This window comes from Cherax quadricarinatus, chromosome 45 (assembly GCF_038502225.1).
Source record: "Cherax quadricarinatus isolate ZL_2023a chromosome 45, ASM3850222v1, whole genome shotgun sequence".
NCBI lineage: Eukaryota > Metazoa > Arthropoda > Malacostraca > Decapoda > Parastacidae > Cherax > Cherax quadricarinatus.
In genome coordinates, this window is record NC_091336.1 from 16,858,756 (window position 1) to 16,873,755 (window position 15,000).

The 15,000-nt window shown below is 39.3% G+C and overlaps 1 protein-coding gene across 2 annotated transcripts in view; it reads right to left on the reverse strand.

Annotated features, from left to right (window-relative positions):
• Window positions 1-15,000, reverse strand: part of LOC128694866 (probable Na(+)/H(+) antiporter nhx-9) — a 354,538-nt gene that overhangs the window by 297,257 nt on the left and 42,281 nt on the right. The gene's annotated exons all lie outside the window — the stretch shown is intronic.

Below are 15,000 nucleotides of genomic sequence, written 5' to 3' on the forward strand. Positions count from 1 at the left end.
AATTCGCTTTTCACAAGCCTAGATACGTATATACGGTTATTCTAGATTTTATAACGGGATTCACAACTCTGGCTCTCACTTTTCATTTGAGATTTCACTCCAGAAAATAACCACTGACAGAATCAGCTATTCAGATTTTTGTCAAGACATGCGCAATTTTTATATCAGTCGCTAAACAGATTTTCTATAAGATTTTCGACAAAATTTCTTCTACGAAACTTCTAAAAACGCAAAAATGTACAAGCTACTATTACTCGAGTGATTTTTTAAATAATGCCACTTTTAAGCTTATTCCCATTGCATGATAATGCAGGCAGTAATAAGAGGCAAATGGAATACATTACAACTTGATAAAAGAACACCAACATGAACTCATGGCAATGACGACAAAAAAAGTAATTAGATACGTTACAGGAAATGTACAATTAAAAGAAACGATTATTGGGGTTTAAACCAAGCAAATGTAAATAATGAAAACTGGAATTAGGAAACCGACGACCAGAGAGAGAGCGTATCACGTGTGGAAGAGGGACTCACTTAACTAAGCGTCGACAACATCCTGGGAGCAAACCTCACTCAACCAACACATACACACACAAAATACCATCAGTGACGGCCGCCAGATAAAACAAAGGCCTTTAGAAAATTGAACAAGGAATACTTTAAGCACAATACTATTCACCATATATGTAAAAGCAAGTCAACTGAAGGCTCGGTCAGGGGAAAAAAATGCCCCCATATGCGTGCAGTTCAACGCACAAGCTTCAGCTAGGTAATTACTCACTCACCCGACCACACTACCGGCTCCTCAAAAGTGTAGCGCCTAAAATGTCATCCTGGTTAAGTGTAACGGATGTGAGGGTTTGTCACCGTGACAATGCACGAGCAAGACGCTAAGATGTGACAAATGTAGACTGGTAAACAAAAAAGTAATTCTGCAAGAACCTTCAAATGTGTTGAAGGGAATTAACTCACGAAAATGCATGGATTTTCCTTGATAATTACAAAAAACTAGTCCTAAAATACACGATATATTAACTATTACATAGGTTGTTATACTTTACATACGTTATTTATAAAATACAACACACTACACTACACCACACACACAGTAGCGGCGGGGCCAGGAGCTGTGAATCGACCCCTGCAACCACAACTAGGCGAGTACACGAACACAATATATATATATATATATATATATATATATATATATATATATATATATATATATATATATATATATATATATATATATATATATATATATATATATATATTATATAATTTACATAACTGCAATAATCTATGCTCGTAATACAAAAATTACATAAACTATATACTACAAACATTACTTACAGATAACAAATTGCCTACATGACGCATCATACATCACATCACGCAGTCAACATTCCCGAGTGTCTGAACAAAAACATGGTTTTATTTTTATGCGTATAAGCGTATATACGCTTGTATTATGACACTAGAGGGTGTTGAGCCATAGCTGGTGACGTTTACTAGAGGGCATTTCCTCCCTTCCTTCCCTGAACTTTCATTCAGCTGCAGCAACAACAGTATCAGCAACAATAGCAAAAACAGCAGCAACAACAGTATCAGCAACAACAGCAAAATCATCAGCAACAAAAAAAAAAAAACATGGCAACAGCATCAACAATAGCTTCCGTAACAGGAATACCTGTAGGAACTGCAGTAACAACAACTGTATCAGCAGCAATAACAATAGCAGGCTCCACAACAGCAGCAGCAGCGCCAACTATAGTAGAAGCAGCGCCAACCATAGCAGCAACAGCAATAGATCGTATGATTTCAGTACACACACACACACACACACACACACACACACACATATATATATATATATATATATATATATATATATATATATATATATATATATATATATATATATATATATATATATATATATATATATATATATATATATATATATACACACAATCTGGTCCGTGAAAAGTAGGTGGTAGAGCAACTTCGTGACGTAAGCCAAGGGCAAATGTTCCGTCACTTGCGTAACACCCATCACGGCAACACCACCAGGCTCTGACAGAAGCTTCGCAGGCTAGTGAATCATTCAAGTTTATGCTAATAAGCTATTTTTAACATTAAATTACTGGTCGACTAGTAACTTTTCAGTCGACAAATAAGTTACTAGTCGACTAGTAACTTATTAGCCGACAAATAAGTTACTAGTCGACTAGTAAATTACTAGCCTGTATTATTAAGATACTATTCTGTACCAAAAAGTTAATAGTCTGTACCAGTAGATACTTGATACTTGACTAAAGTTACTAGTATGCACTGGGTTACGCTAGCATTTCACAGCTTTCAAACATATTAACAGTTAAAAATTTTCTTCCATGGACCATTATAACATCGAATGGGTCAGGGCAGGCCGAAATGTCTAGTATTTACCTATAATTGTGGATTAGCTGTTAATAAATGGAACAGACTGTGCCAGTTTCAGATAGGACAGGGGAGACGAGTAAATCAGGACAGGGCTAGGCTGGATTGTTTTAAACTAGGCCGTAAGAAAATGGGCTATCTTATGCTGTCAGAGTTTACCGACTAATTAAGATTCTTAGAGGGCGAGCCAGATGTAGCGGAACTGGCACGAAAATGGCTGATTGATGAATCAGACAGAATGTTCAATAACTGACGAGGCTACAGGAATCAGGCTGTTAATTTTCACTGGTTAATATTTAACATGACTAATGGAATACGCTATTTTTAATTTTAATCGGTTAATATTTGATGAGGCTAATGTAACCTGGCTATTTTTTCTATTATATCAAACTAATTATAATGGGGGAGCGCTAAACCAGTAGAAATTATACAGCGCCTGTGGGGGATGGAAGGTACTCAGGCTCAATTCAGGGAACTGGAGCACAGATCCAATTCTCTAGGACTCGGTCAAGAGCCCCTCACCAGCGTCAAGGAACCTCCCCTGAGGGGTGATCAAACTAAGCTACAGCAAGGAACGTAAATTAGCCTACGATGGTCTTAACAATCACACTCGCAATAACAAAGATGGTATATTTTGGGTATATTTTTTGAAAAAAAAAAACATTAAAATTACCCTGAGTTTTGTTTCAACGCAAATGCCATAGAATATAGTTTTTCCTCCATTTTTAGGGGAATAACTGGACTAAATGGACGATCTGCATGACCAAATTCCCTGAGTTCACGTTTTCGTCAATCCTGTAGCAAATTCTCAAAAAATGTCGTAGCTTCCCTTCTCGGATTTTGTGTAGCTCCTTCTCGGATTTTGTGTAGCTAAGAGAGGTAGGCCAGGAGCTATAATACTCGACTACACGAGTTCAACCGTACACGTCCGACTGGTCCTCAAATACTAGTCAATATGAGGGCTAAGCGAGACTTCATACGATACGCTCCCACCTCTCAAATTGTGAGAAAAATTTAAGGAGTCCTTGGAGAATTCGGTTTTCTATTCGAGTCGTTTTGAAGTGCATGCATGTTGCAGGATCAAGGAAATGGCAGGAACCTACTGCGCAAGAATGAACCAAGAGGGAGGCACATATAAGAGGAGGGATGAGAGGGTGGGAGATACGATTGGGGAAGGAGAGGGAATGGGATGAGGTAAGAGGGTGTTTTATTTAGCACAATATTATTATTATTATTGTTATAATCATGGGGAGCGCTAAACCCGTAGGATTATACAGCGCATGTAGGGGGGATGGAAGGTATTCAGGATCAATTCAGGGAACTGGAGCACAGATCCAATTCCCTACATCAAGAGCCCCTCGCCAGCATCAAGGTGTATCTATTGTGCTAAATCCCCTCTCTTGAGGGGATTTAGCACAATAGATACACCAGCAATGTGCAGATACCCTAATCTATGATAAGTTACACATATTGATCTGTCTTGCTCCATCATACAGAATGGGTTACATGCATACATTGCGTTAAAATCTGTCAACCTAAGCTGGGAGATTAAAGTAAGGCAATGAATATATCAAGTATATTCCATTACGCAAACTTCAAGGTTTTTTTCGTAGCAGAGCTGAGGTTACTATTACTTGGCAATTGCCAGCTCTCCCAAGAGGGAATGGGATAAGACAGAGAGGGGGGGATGAGAGAGGAAAATACATGAGAGGGAACGGAATCTGAGAGGGGAATGAGATAGGAGGGCAAAGGAATGATTGGTAAGGGAATGGAAAAGGATGAAAAAGACAGAGGGGAAAGATTGAAAAAGGAAGAAAAGGAAATTATTATCTAAAAGAAGCGCTAGGAAAAGAAATGAAAAATGGAGGATAAGAGAAGAGAGGGCAATGAGATGGAGAGGAATGAGAAAGTACAATGAGAATGAAGGAAGGGGGATAGAAAAGTAGGATCAAAGACAAAGGCGGGGAGAGCCAGGTAATTCCAGTCACTCACACCGCTTGTCAGCTCACTACTAATTATTTTAAGTCTGGTTAAGGCTATAATTAACTTATGAAACATTTCTTTAAGAGTCTAAGCCTTCCTTTCCTTTACTTTCATCTTGCATTTTTTCTTCGTCTCTCCGTTATTCTTTGTCTCTCATTTTCCTTCCTCTCTCCTTTTTCTGTCTCTCATTTTCCTTCCTCTCTCCTTTTTCTGTCTCTCCATTTTAGTTTCTCCTTTGTTGCTTTGTCTCTTATTTCCTTGTCTTTCCTTTTTTCTTCGTCTCTTTTTTTCTTCTTTTTCTTCGTCTCTTTTTTCTTTGACTTTTTCAGTCTATTTTACTCCATCTTTCACTTTTTCTTTGATTCACCTTTTTCACTCTTTCCCTTTTCTTAACCTTTCCTTTTTTTTCGTCCCGCTCATTTTCTTTTCATTTAATTACACTGAACTTCTGACCCGGAAAATCATGTTTGTAAAGCTATCACGAGGTTAGCGTACCATTTATTTCTCACGTTTCCCTTCAAGAGGGATGCCTTGCTACCGGTGAAGGGCTCTTGAGGCAAGAAAATGGATCAAACCAAATTACCTCCTATCCCCCCCGTCCACTGTATTATACTGGGGTAGATGGAGTACCCATGGCAGATCTAATTAGCAGATATAACACCATAATCACTACATAATATGACTCCGCCTATCCAGTGAGTAAACTCCTACCTAAAAGGGATCATGGCCTCTGATAGTAAGCTAAAACACAGGGCATTCCTCACACTATAACCCCTTCTGGGATCATTCTGTTCACCTAACTGCGGTTGCAGGGATCGAGACGTGTGTGTGTGTGTGTTGTGACACATGTATTTAGTGTTGTAATTTAAACGCATATTATTATTCTAATCATGAAGCGCTAAACCCGTAGGATTATACAGCGCCTGTTGAAGGGGGGTGGGGTTGGATGAAAGGTAATCAGGCTAAATTCAGGAAACTGGAGCCTAGATCAAAAGCCCCTCACCAGCGTCAAGGGGAGACTTTAGACGCATAAAACACATAAGTTGGAAGTTTATATTACATTTTAAACAGTTTAAAGGTAGGGGACGTGCACATACATAAAAAAAATCAATTGTTTGATTCACGTCATTGTCGTTTTGGGTTACGTTTATCTATATAAATGTTTAATATGTGTTATGTTTATGACTGTACACGTGTAGGGTATCTTCAGATGCTGTGGTGAGACAGGTGTGAGTGTTACCGTGTGTATCCCTGGATGTGTTTCTTGTCCTTTTATCTCCCCTCCCTCCAGTCCACACATAAACACAGTTTAAGACAAATGAGGTATTACATAATATACACACATTATTTTTTATAAACTACGTTCCGTCTGGGTTACAAGCACTATTGGTCGTTTAGGCGAAGACTTACAAATATGCTATTGTACACGTCATCTAATTCTTTGAAGCGTCATAATTAAATGTAAGGGAATCACGCACCTATGCTATCATATACCATCAGTTACATTTACCAAGTTACTAATTTACCTGCAAGGGTTACATCACCCAATTACATAAGAGATACGGAATTGTATTTGTATTGTGATTACACGGGTAACTGTTATACATTTAGAGCGGCGGGAGAGGAACAAGTTAATTTATTGTTAAGGTGATCCTGTGTGTAATTATCTGTAGTTTAACTGAACTATAATGCTCAGTTTCGTCCTAACTATGGGAGAGAGAGAGAGAGAGAGAGAGAGAGAGAGAGAGAGAGAGAGAGAGAGAGAGAGAGAGAGAGAGAGAGAGAGAGGCCAATATTGTCAAAATACCACACTTGGATCCACTTCGAGGACAGCGTGAAACAAGCTTTTATGCCACAAGACGGGCAGAAAGCAGCAACTTCACTCTGGCTGTACCCTTCTCCAGAACATCACTCCATCTGAGATCATACATACCCAGGATGACTAGAGTATGGAACACATTCGTACAGCATAATGATGTCAACGAGATAAAGTCAGTTGATCAAATGAAAATGCTGGCCCACAGATGGCTCCAACTTCATCCTGTTTCCTACTTGTATGTCTCATAACAATAAAAATGCTTTCAAATGAGCCGATGTAGGTAACAGCTCTTAGCTTGCCAATAAAGTTAGGAATCCTTAACCTGTAAATAGCTGTCAATAAAGCTAGGGATCCTTAACCTTGTCAAACCCTGCGTAAAAAAAAAAAAAAAAAAAAAAAAAAAAAAAAAAAAAAAAAAAAAAAAAAAAAAAAAAAAAGAGAGAGAGAGAGAATCTACCAGACTCCTGTATGGTATACACGTAGACATCCTTTTCTTTTTTTATCCTAGCAGGATTATAGATAATTTTAAATACTCCTCTAAGATAAATAAAAAGCTGAGAAACACTGAGAAATCACGTTTTTAAGTTTCATGAGTTAGAGAGCCTTTACATATATTTATGTTCGCTTTTACTTTAGAGCCGGTTGTGGAAAATACTGTATATATTTTCCAGAAATTCAGTATTTATATGTAAATCGATGGCCATACTGTATTTAATAATATTTGTCATAGAAAACGGAAAGCCTGCGTCTGCGCAGACGAGACTCGCCATCTTGGTTTTGAATTGTGTACAACGTTGGTGTGATGGGAAGGAATTTTCGTGCTCTAGAGGTTGAAATTGGGCTGACACCTCTCAAATAGGAGGCGAAATTGTTGGACATGCATTCCTGCATAACTTGAGATATCAGACGACTGGACAAGACAGCTCCAGGAACCTCAGATAAGCTCTCTAGATTTGTGTATAATTCTGGCCAGTGTTTTCATAAATTTAGTTAGTGAGGTTTTTCTGAGTATGATACAACTTAATATCCAGTCAAATTGGTGAGTGATATTAAGATATATTTTCCTTCTGTTATGTAATTGTTTATATATAATCATTTTTTAATATACAGTCCACAAATTTATATATTTACCAGTATTCCTGGTGTATGTATATTTCATTTAATTAATAGGTCCAGAGCCACTTGTGGTTATGACAGTGGTAGGTATCGAAGGGGGACATTTTTTGCGACCTAGGTGTCCCAAATTCCTACTTGTCTATGTAACATTGATAAATAATAATTATCTTTGTTATCATTTATTTTTATGTACATAATTAGTTACATTCAGATAAATGCAATTTTCCACACCGGTTATATGTTCTGGTACAGTATTCTTTCTCCGAAGTTTTCGTTCATAATCTGTGAACGCCTCATTCGATTGGCTTCAAATCTTCCATGCTCCTGAACAATAACTAGAGAAAGGTTCGTGCCCTTATGTCAGTTTTAAAAAATCAATTCCTGACTTTGGTTTCTGTGCGATAATTTAAGGGGACCCTTCCCCCCTCTTGAAGGCACATTGGGCATGGCTGAGAGGAAATATGGACATCGCTGCCAAGTCTGTTATCTGAGAGAGCATTGCCCAGCCATACACACCACAACCCCTATCTTCAAGAGGGAAATGATGTGGGGGGCCCTCTTGATGCTGGTGAAGGGCTCTTGATCTAAAGAACTGGCGCTACCCTTCTATTCTCTTAAACCTAACCGCCTTCCATTCCCCAGGCGCTGTATCACCCCCTACTGGCTTAGCACCTTATGAATATAATTATAAGCAATATAACATCCTCCCCCTTCTACCTAGCTCAAGAGTTGTTTGACACGATGCTGCCAAGCCTCACCTTGCATAACAAGTGTGCTTTTTCCAACGAATTATGAGACTGAAGTTAATGTTGCTTTCTCGTTTATGTTATTTGATTAACGGTTTCACTATACACAAATCCAAGACAATTTAAATTAATAGTGTAAATAACCTTTAATTATGCCCACTTCTTACATCGTTTAGACATTGACGGACGTTCACGTATTACAAAAGGAATGATCATTCACAAGACGGAGGCCAGAGGAAGATTATATTAGCTAATCTCAGGCTGTCGCTTTTTAATTTATTACATGTGGGATGACAATGTGTGCCTGACTACACAAGATCAGTGGTCCTTATCTTCACTGCACCAAGGTTTTTGCTCTCCGTCACACTCCAACATTGCAACTGATATTCAATATATCGAATGTGTTCGTATACATCGTTTTGTCAGTATTTGCTGTATTTTACGTAATTCCAAAAAAGGAGGCTACCATTTATATTGGCATTACATTATTATTTGTCCCGTTTTTTTGCTGTTTGGGCATGAAGTATCCACAACTGTTCTGACAAGGCTTGCCAACATTTTTTTTTTAAATTTCTGGAATATGTAAAATGTGTGTGTGTGTGTGTGTGTGTGTGTGTGTGTGTGTGTGTGTGTGTGTGTGTGTGTGTGTGTGTGTGTGTGTGTGTGTGTGTGTTAGTTACCAACCCTCAGTACATGAGCTGGCCACGTGACTGAACAAACCTCTCACTCGTTGCTTAATTTCACTGAGTGAAGGTACGGTGCTGCCACCTAGTCACTGTTTGTGATATAAACAACCCAGTTTGGCAATGTCTGCTATTACCAAATTATTACCAAACTGTGAACTACACTTGGGAGGAATTAGAAAAACAAATGTAAGGTCCTGTAAAAATTATACACATAATTAATTGCACTGGAAAAAAAAACAGTACGGAACTTAATTTAGCTAAAAAGCGCGGGAGGACCATTACGATATTAAAAAGAAAATCAAACTAGTTAAAATAAGAAAATTTTTGAAATATTCTCCCTACCTCTGCATCCCCCTCCCCCATCATCCAGCCGCCCAGAGGGAAGGCCTCTAGCAGCACACTAGTAGTGAACCCATTTTTTATATAAAAAGCAAGAAGGCCGCATTATCGACCAATACAAAGAAACTATGTAGACAACCTTCGCGCCAATACTTCCAGTCGTGATATAAGAAAGAGTGAGTAACATCACCTGGATTGTCTGGTGACCTAGTTCTCAAACTGTTCTTATCCCTTCTATATTTCCTCCTGCCCCCTCCCCCCAGGGAGGTTCCATGTTGCCGATGAAGGGCTCTTGATCCAAAGAATTGACTTCATCATTCCCTTTCTAGGGTCGAACCTGACTGCCTCCCCTTCCCCAAACACTATGACCAGTAAGGGTTGAACGCTCTTCCCATGAATGTAATAATTATAGTAGTAATAATTATAACAGTAAATGTAATTATTATAAATCACACAACATGAACCTAAGTACACAACGTAAACAGTAGTTATCAAATAAAATAAATCGATTGATATTTATACTGTGTTAACACGCTAGCCTTTAACGACCAACATTGTGTGACACAGCTGACCTGATTCAATAGCCAAGAATACAGTCCACAGACATTCACTCGCCTGGCTTTTTGCATCTAGCGATTAGAAGTTATTTTTTATTCCTAAGAACGGCTAATCACACTGTTAGACAAGGAACAAAGTAACAAGTTTACGCAGGTTGCTGGGTTTGAGGGATGTAACTGAGGATAGTATTCTTGAGCTAGTGATTATTTAGCAAATGGACGGACTCTGGTAATGGTCACAATCATAATTTTTAAAGGGGTGGACCGGTAAGCCAGCGGAGGGCTTCGGTCAGATGACCAGAAGCTCCAGCTGCGGGTCATCACATGACCAAGACCCGTATCAGGAAACACATGTCCTGTTTCCTGACAAACCTCACCTAACCTAACCTTGGTTATTTACGTCCCTAATGAATGTGGCCATCCAGTAGCCTATCTTTATTTTGCCACGTCAATGCATGTTTTGACATGATCAATTTCATACGCTAGTCGTGTGCCACAATGGTCACAGCTGGGCTGCTCATTTTATACAATCTGCAAAAACCGGCTTAAAGGAAGGATTCAGAAGCGACAAAAGTCGTGACAACTTGAAAATAGGCCAATAGATTAAAAGGCACCAAGGTGCTAACGCTAATTCTTATCTCCCTTCTTCCCCTTCCCTTCCTACATCCCCCCTCACTCATTCTGGGATACACTATCACACTCACATTAACGCTCTCACTCTCGCACACAATTTCATACTCTCACATCACTGCCTCCATGTCTCTCGAGTCCCCTCGTTCCCTTCCTGCCATTGCCTCACTCACGCGACCAAAGCGAGACACTTTGAGTACACTTAAGTACCGCTACTGCACTTCCTGGCGACGCTGGCCAAGCTTTGACTTCATAAGTGACCCAAACAAGTTATAGTAAGCACAGCAAGTCATTCTTTGCACGGGAGAGGCTTGACCCTGGGAAAAGACAAGGAAGAGAAAAGCGATGGACAAAACAGAGGTACGAACAAGGGAAGGAGAAATGATAGAGAGGAAGGGAGAGTAGGAAGGGAAACTGGGAGTGAAGGGACAGGGGGATAAGGAAAGAACAAGAGGAACTGGTAAAAGAGGGGGTTGTATAACCCTTGCGGTTTAGCGCTTCTTTTGATTATAATAATAATGGTGGAAGAGGGATAAGAATAAGAACATAAGAAAGAAGGAACACTGCAACAGGCCTACTGGCCCATGTGAGGCAGGTCCAAGCCTCCTACCGGCTTAAGCCAATGCTCCAACCTAGTCAGGTCAGGTCACATTCACTTAAGGAAGGAACACGGCAACTGACCTAGTAGCACAAGCTAATCAGGTCCAACTCACACCCACCCACACCCACTCATGTATTTATCTAACCTATTTTTAAAACTACACAACGTTTTAGCCTCAATAACTGTACTCGGGAGTTTGTTCCACTCATCCACAACTCTATTACCAAACCAGTGCTTTCCTAGATCCTTCCTGAATCTGAATTTTTCCAACTTAAAAGCACTGCTGCGAGTCCTGTCTAGGCTAGATATTTTAGCACGTTATTTACATCCTCTTTATTTATTCCTGTCTTCCATTTATACACCTCAATTCTACTTGATTCTACGCCTTTCTAGTGAGTGTAGATTCAGGGTCCTCAGTCTGTCCTCATAGGGAAGATTTCTGATGTATGGAGAAACTGGTTCAGTACTTTATTTATATCGCATTACTTTATGCCAGTTTTGAAGAATGAGGCACTTACGCGTAGGATGCATGTCTACTAGTTGAAGATTAAGACACATGTGCAACAGTTGGGTATCTTTATTGATGAAGCGTTTCTCCTACACAGTAGGTTTCTTCAGTCATATACGGAGGGAACGGTAGTAGTGAAATAAAGATGATGTAATCAGTACATCAAGTTGGAGGAAAAAGTATTTGAGGTGGTCAGTCCCTCAGCCTGGAGAAGAGTTAATTTCTATGGTATTTTATACCATTGTTAACATGTCTACTGGTCCATAAGTCGACATATCCATCAACATGTCTACTAGTCTATAAGTTGACACATCCATCAACATGTCTAATGGTCTATAAGTCGACACATCCATCACCATGTCTACTGGTCCATAAGTCGGCACATCCCTCACCATATCTACTGCTCCATAAGTCGACGCATCCATCACCATGTCTACTGGTCCATAAGTCGACGCATCCATCAACATGTCTACTGGTCCATGAGTCGACACATCAACATACCTACTAGTCCATAAGTCGGCACATCCATCAACATGTCTACTGGTCCATAAGTCGACACATCCAACTCTTATCAGATCATTCTCACTCAGGTATTTTTCCCACTCATCATTACAGCCACTCAGAACCCTACTGTTACTATTCTCAAACTAAAAATGAAACAATTTCATACAGTAGGCCAATGAGGCATTTTGTTTATGGGAAGCAGATAAATTTCTCTTGACTGATATATTAGTCACAGAACCAGTGGAACTTTCGGACAATTAATCAAGACTTGCAGCAGGCTGTGGTGTGTACGTTGGACTAGGTGCGGCCAACAGTAACAGCCTGATTGATTAGGCTCTGATCTACCGGGATACCTGGTCAAGGACTGGGCCGCGGGGGCGTTGACCCCCGGAACACTCCAGAGAAAAAAATACATACGCCATAAGAGGTACAGTATCATGAAGTTGACAGTGCTGGGGTGACAAGAGGACCTGGGTTTGTTTACAGATGGAGAGGGAGACGTATGAACACGTTATTTGTTGATAAATTAGACACATGTGCAACATTTGGGTATCCTCAAGGGGGAATATGAAGTGAGAGAAGGTAAAGGAGAGGTTAAAGGGGATAGGAACAGCAGAGGAGGAAATATAACAGAGAAAGAGGTGAGTGGCAGGAAGTGAGAAAGATATGGGAAGAAAGAAAGCGAAAGAAGTGTAAGGAAAGGGGAAAGCAGAGAAAAGTGGGAGAGGATAAACAGAATACAGACGGGGGAAGAGGGAAAGGGAGAGAAGAAACGAGATAGGGAGGAAACTGGAAAAGCAAAGGTAGGGTGGAGTGATGGAATAGGGTGAGGGAGGGAGAGAGAGAGAGCAAGTGTAAAGGAGAGAGAGAGCAGGGGTGAGGGAGAAAGGGAGCAGCTAAGAAAGAGAGGGAGCAGAAGTGTAGACACTAAAACTCCCCACTTAACACCTAAAACAATCATCTAATGTGAGGTCAGGACATGTTTATTACATGATACCGCTTTATTAACCAGTGTCTTGTCTCTGGTATATATCTAAGTCATACAAGCGTCGAAAAAAAAACATAAGAGTATGGCCTGAGTCACAAGTGTGTATGCCAGCCAGTATTCCACTCACACCACCTTATACATCACACTCCTCCAGATTATTATATTTCATATCAAATTGTTCATGTAACGCAGGTTGTTGCACTCGTTCATTATTTTCTAACACGAATGTTAATGAACTTTTTTCTCTTGAATTTTAAATCTTTTCCCGGTAATTTGATGCCAAGTTTCTCCAGACATGCTGTTTGTATTTTTTTGTAGTGTTTTAATTCGTGGTTTATTTATTAGGATTAAAATCTATAGAATTAACGGTGGGGACATTAAGGCTGCATGTCATCTGTACACCGCGAGTTAAGGATGCTTCAACCCATTAAATAAGAGAATACAGCAACCTCTTAAATGCATATACACTGAGAGATACACTGACAGATACATACCTCTTAGTGTATATACACTGAGATATACACCTCTAGTGTATATACACTGATACACACCTCTCGATGTATAAATTTATGGTTTATTCGTGTCAGTTTACCAAATCTCTCGTTCCTTGCGACGTTAATACAAAGTGATCTCCACACGAACTTCACTTAAAAAGACACACTGCAAAAGCAGACCTTTATTAATACGATGTTTCACCTATACGAGGCTTTATCAAGTAGATGAATAAAGGGTCTTTTTTTCCTGCTACTGTCTTTTATAACCGCTTGTCAGCTAAGCTATACTTCAACCACACAAACTTCAATAATGTTCTATCATTATGTAAAAAATTTCCATTATTCTTGCGTCCTCTACAATATTTTCAGTGGGATAAGACTGATATTGAATCAGGCCGTAAAAGTGAGTCGATCCATCTTTCCTTTACAATCTCAGTGGCTTATTTTAGGGTAACTAACGCATTCTAGGTTGATGATATCCGATCCTGAAATCTTAAGACATATTAAGATATATGAGTTTTTTTGTTAAGTACAGTAAGTTGTGATCTAGCAACGCCACTTAAAGGCTCTAGTGATCCATCTGTAAATATTTGGTCGAAACCTCCAATTACTAGGGATTGATAGTGATTACTTCACCTCCTACGGTGGGCTCATTTTTCATGCCCTTCTTACTATAACAGAATTTGTTTTTTTTCCATAATTAAAGTCTATAGCAATTATGTTTATCCAACATTTTTCATTTTACATCTTTTATTAAGTAAAATTTAAATGCCCTATAAGGAATATTGTTTGCATTTCTCCTTACAAAGGCATCTCCTTAAAAGGGGGTCCGATGTACTCGGGTCCAAGTATTGTACATTGAGGAGGGGGGGGAGGGTAGGTCTTTTGTTGTGACTACAGAGTTATTCGTTTGTTGTAAGAACTACAAGAACGAGAAAGTTTTTGTTAAGCAGTGGTTGCGACGGTGGGAGAATGTGCCAGGTAAGAACAACGAAGGGAAAATGTGGGGAATTAATCACGTGAGTAACAAGGAAATCATAAATTAAGTCGTGTGACTGCCATATTAGGACATTATAGTGGAGTGTGTTAATGCCCTAACGCGCGACTCTGTACATCCTCTTTACCTATATATTACAAACACATAATGCCACGTAATGGAAATGAGAAAGCGAAGTCACACTACGTACAAAATATACATCGTGTGACAAAATGTCTGGAGTATCAAAGAAATTATCTAGGTGAAGTAGCAGAAGATTGCAGTAATAAGTTAAGACCACTTAAAAAATGCAATGGTACGGTATCAGCTATTGTAAACATCAGGAGTTTCACAGACTATGCTGCTCCTGTACTCTTTATAAACACTTGGTAAAAACTAAATTCGGTAAGCTGGAGCAGCTTTAGAATCAAGCTACGAGAATAATTCTAAGCCGCTCCCGAGTTGCCAAAATTTGTAACTTCAGTGGATATAAATCTAACTTTTATCTTTGAGAGAGCAGAGCTAATACAATTACTATGATCACCAGTCCTCGGTATTTTAGTCATGAGGAGGTGCCAAACCCATAAAAGGTTAAACTACGCCTGGAGAAT